Here is a 5,521-nt window from a genome sequence, read left to right as displayed (position 1 = left end):
ATCCGAATTTAGACTTGCAAATGTTTTTAACGTGAAAAACTAGAAAACCAGAGTCTCAGGTTTGACATTTGAGAAGGTTTTCGATATTGGAAAACCATAAAATCATACACGTGTAGCATCTTTGAAACGGTTTTTGATGTGGAAAAAATGCAAACCAGGATCTTAATGCTTGAAAGGGTTTTTTATATGGAAAACCATAAAACCAAGTTTCACTTGAAAACGTTGTTGAGGTGAAAAACCCAATAAACCATAGTTAAACGTCTTTGAAAATGTTTTTGATAGGGAACACAAAAATATCAGGGCTTAATGTTTGAAGATGTTTTTGATATGGAAAACCTTAATTGATAAACCTAGGATCCAATTTGATGAACTATAAGGAAGTATTTAACTCCTCCTTCTCTTAACTATCAAATTATAAATAAATAAAAATAACCTACATATTAATTAAAACTGGTTTTGATCTGATTTTAGACAAAACTAGATATTAGAAGGTTTTATTTTGTCTTAGTTTATAGTATTAGAAGTTAGAACTGAGCCAGTTATGTGATTTGCGTCTCCCAAAAGTAACAGAAAAAAGTGACTTTTCAACTCCCTTATTTTGTTTTTAATTTCAAAATATCATATTTCAAGATTTGGAAATTGCTAATGTCGATCTCTACATCTATATAACATCAAACAGATGCGTTAAAAAAATTGCAAATATCCTAATTCCTAAATAGTGCTTTTGACTTGTCAATAAAAATAAAAATAAAATAAAATAAAAAGTGGTTTTGATATTAGGAGCTTATAATTTAATTTTTTTGATAAGTTTCTTTGACTACTAGATTGCCCGAATTCGAGTACAATAAAAATCATCATAAAATGATCCCCTTTGATTTCTTTATCTGTTATAGTGAAAAGAAAATGTGTTTAACATTTAAGTTAGAGGAAATTAATAGATTCTATAAAAGAGATAGAGGAAATTAATTGTGTTTAACGTTTAAGTCAGATGAAATTGTCAAAGCAAGTGTGCCAAGTAATTTTTTGTTATACAAAGATCTATGGAGAAAAATTAGTCTCAGGATGATGAGATCCAATTTGTCATCCACATTACAATTTTCGCATATTTATCTTGTACCATTTAAACTTAAAAAACTAAAAACTTGAATAATGACAATTGTTTGAAATGAAACATCAAACTTAAAAGTTCCAAATATTTAAATTTTTTGAAAACAAAAGACATTCATTTGGTACATGTGTTTAAAAATTAAAAATTGTTATTTAAAAATTTTTGTAGAAATACGTGTGAGTGAAAATGTGTGTGAAAATGTGTAAAATATTATTTAAAAACTGAAAATTGTTGTTGGAAAACACTCACCAAACACCCCCTAAAATTTGAACACATTACCCAACATTTTTGAAATTTTCAAGAGAGAGAGAGAGAGATAGAAATAGAATAAGACTCCCAAAAATTATAGGACTACACCATTTCTGACACCATTTGCCATGAATTTGTCGAAAAAAAGTTGTGTGTTAGTGTAAAACTAACAAACAACTAGTTACAATTTGCAACATAAAATAATTATATTTTCCACACTATTTTCAATAACTATTATATCTGGCTTATTGTGAATTGTGGAAAAAAATTTCTAAGTTTATGAAAAAATAACAGACAATTAGCCGCAATCTGTTACATAAGATAATTACTTTTGTCATAATTATAATATATATGGCTTATTATAAATTGTGAAAAAAAAAATTATAATCTATATAAAAGTGACAAACAGCTCATCCCAAGATGCAACATATAATAATGGCCGAATAACTTGCGGTAAATAATGGTGGAATAATGTGCAGTAAATTGTGGAAAATTGTATAGTAATTAAAGGTTATGGTAGACTGCTAAGAGTAGCATTTTGATTTTTCTAAACAATTACTTCAAAAGGCATTCATTGGTAGGGCATTAAAAACACCACTATTCATAGCTCCATTGCTCAAAAGATACGTGTACGCTGTGGTTGGTTGAACAAGGACAAATATTACTAGTAGATGAGAAAGAAAGAAAAGGGTAAGAGCCAGCGTTTATTGACGATGACTCGTAACCCCCACTGCCTCTACAACTGGTCTTCTCTTTCTCTCTATCTTTCTTCCTTTAATTCCTTCTCAGGCTAATTCTCTAACCTCTGTACCAACAAACCCAATAGTCATTTTCAAAGTCTCTAAATTTTTCATTTATATTCAATTCTCACCCATCTATAGCTTGCTACTCCTATACACCCCTCTTATTACCCACTTCTCTAAATTTTCTAGACTTAGCTTAGAACAAACAAGCAAAAGCTTTATTCTTTCCCCATTTTTGTTTATATTTGTTTTGCTTGCCATGCTATTGGCCCAATGGAAGAGGACGATTTCTACGATGCATGATTGTTTTTATGGTTATAGATTATTATTGGGTTTTGGGCCGAGATTGATATACTCAATACATATATGTTCAGCAATAACTTCAGCGTGAGATTCTTCACTGTCATGGTTGTTCTGACTATTTCGCTTCTGGTTCTACCACTGGTGTTGCCACCACTGCCTCCGCCGCCGCTGATGCTTTTGTTTGTGCCGGTTTTGATTATGTCTCTTCTTGTTGCCTTGGCTTTAACTCCTTCACAAGTGCCAGATATTGTTGACCCTTCTATCTGATTCCAATTTCAACACCTGCTTGGATGCATGAAAGATGGGAGCAACTTGTAACATTCTCTCTCATTCTGCAACTTTTTTGTCTTTCTCTCTGGATCCATTGCTCCTAGAAATGTATGGGAAGTTAGCATTATTCTTTTTGTTTTTCTTTTTCTCTTTCTTTTTTTTACTTTTTGAAATATTCAGCTTTCTTAAAGTCGGTAGTTTTTTTTTTTTTTTTTTCTTTTGAATTGACTTATAGTAATTTTTATTTCTTTTAATTTAGACGAGATAATTATAAATTGTGATGGAAAAATATTTTTTCACTCTCATTAATTCACATTTAATATTTTGCACACGTATTTACTGTTGATGCATGAATGTTTACATTTTAACATAAAAATAAATACTATTGATATGTGAAGAGAAGTAGATGGCAGAGAAACAAAATCAGTATAATTATTTACTATTTATGGTTATTGTGATCGTGAAAATGGAATGAAGACAAAGTAATATTTTTTTGTGGGGGGTATGGATTGGGGAGTAGGATCCACCATTTTTTTTAGCTTTGAGTGACGTGCAAGGCCACACGGCTATACCCCAGGAAGAGGCACGCGGTGACAGTACTGAACTCACTGCACCCATTTAAAACACTGGTAATTGTATTATACAATCTACTTTTTATTTAAAATTACAATTTAGAATCACCCACCAGATATAATGAATCCCATTTTAATAGTCTCTTCAATTCCTGACCTACGCACCTGGACCTGGTGGTGATGAACAACCTTAATTAATTAGTCCTGTCATTTTGTGTATCTTGGTGATCAATTGAGGAATATTCCTCAATTAAAAATATACCATGATTTTTGAATCTTGAAATTTTGTTTTCAATCTCTTAAGTTTCAATTTAGGCATTTCATGTTTGATTTTGTTTTCATATTCATCATCCTATCTTCTATTTTTGTTAGGAATCTAACTGTCAAATGTTCTTAATGTTTAATTATGTCATAAAACTAACACAAATGGTTAAAATTTAAAAAAAAAAATTAACTCAAAATAGCCCTAATTTTAAGGATCAAAAGTGTATTTTAAGTCATGATTTTTCCCTTTTTTTGCGCAATAGAAAACTGCCTTTCAACCCAGGGCAGTGGATAATAAATAATCCTTTTGTTGGGTTACTAAGCAAGGAAAAAAAAAAAAAAAGTCCTTTTGTAGGGTAGAATCTAGACCTGTGTGCTTGGTAGAGATCAATTTTGGGAGAGATAGATAAGAACCAAGAAATGCCATTTATCACAGAGACTGTTGGCATGACCTGAGTAATTAACTAGTAGTCCTATGTAAAAGTTACGGTTTTTATTATTTTTGTAGTACTCATCAGGTAGCTTCACAATACAGAATTAAAGCGCGAATCTAGGGGGTGATTATGTTGAAAATTTCAATAAACAAGGGGGAAATGAAAAATAAAAATAAAAATAAAATAAGAAAGACAGATACAAATACAACTACAGTGAGAGAAGAAATGAAGTCAAACGACGGAGAGAACGAGGAAGCAGCCTTTATCTATAGGAAATTTTGGTTTGCGTGTGTTTCCTTAAGCCGACAGGAGCTATTGGTTACACACGTGTCGGTCATGGTCTTGGTCATAAAATGGTGGTCACTGAAACTGTAGCTTTTTTATTTAATGTTAATATTTGAAGCACTATTACAACATATTTCACACTTTATTACAATTATTTTAAGTAACATATTTTACTCTCATCAAAAAAAAAAAAAAAAACATATTTTACGCATTTTATTACCAATATTTTTAGTGGCAAACTGTGGCTGACAAACTATTATTATTATATAGACTAATTTATTTTTTTGGCTACATACAGGCTGTCATGTAAAAAAAATTGTGACAAAACATACTTTATTACAGTTATTTTAAATGACAAATTGTGACGGAAGAACTATTATTTTTATATGAATTTTTTTTTTTTTTCTTCGTCACTTACTGTCATATAAGGGACAAAATGTGTTGAATAAGTTATGGTAATAAAAAATTTAGTTTTTACTTTTCAAGATGGTATAAAGAGAAGAAGGGTAAGTAATGAGTAATAATAATAAGAAATAACTATGGGCGATAGATACAGATGAATCTGGATCAAAACAAACAGTCCACTACTAGCTTTCGGCGGTTTTCATGGCTGATTGTACAGCTAATATAGCCTAATAAGCCAGCGGTTTGGCACGAGTAGAGCTTATAGGTTCTAGCTCTTACACCTCCACGCTATTACTATTTAATACTCAGGCTTTTTTTTTTATAAGATCAGACTTAGTTTCAGTATTTAATAGGATTAGATTCGTTGAGATGAAAACATGTATTTATTTTAGAATATATGTCACCATCTGACTGGATTTAGTATATTAAATACACTGAACCTAAACCAAATCCTATTATTTATATATATATATATATATATATATATATAATTTAATTTTAATTTATAATGTCTACTTATGATGATTGATCTTTATTATTAAATTAAAACACTAATCAACTTTTTCTTTTATATTTTAATACAGTGTGAATTCAAATCTCTTACTTTTTTTTTGAGAAGGAAATCTCTTATGAATGTTTTGGATGTTTAAAAAAGGAGGGAGAGTAAGTAGAGGGAGAGAGAATAATGTAATTACTCTGTTTGGAAGTTTTTAAAGAATGAGGGAGAGGGGTTTGGAGGAGTTTAGAGGGGTTTGGACTCCCTCTAGCCCCCCAATTTTAATTCCCCCAAATTGGAGAGATTTGGAGGGGGAGTAGAGTACATAAACTATTGACCAAGTAAATTACCTAATTTACCCTTATTATATTAACAAAATTACACAAGGGGAA

This window comes from Quercus suber, unplaced genomic scaffold, assembly GCF_002906115.3.
Source record: "Quercus suber isolate HL8 unplaced genomic scaffold, Cork oak 2.0 scaffold_330, whole genome shotgun sequence".
In the NCBI taxonomy this organism is placed as follows: domain Eukaryota; kingdom Viridiplantae; phylum Streptophyta; class Magnoliopsida; order Fagales; family Fagaceae; genus Quercus; species Quercus suber.
This window is presented reverse-complemented; position numbering follows the sequence as displayed.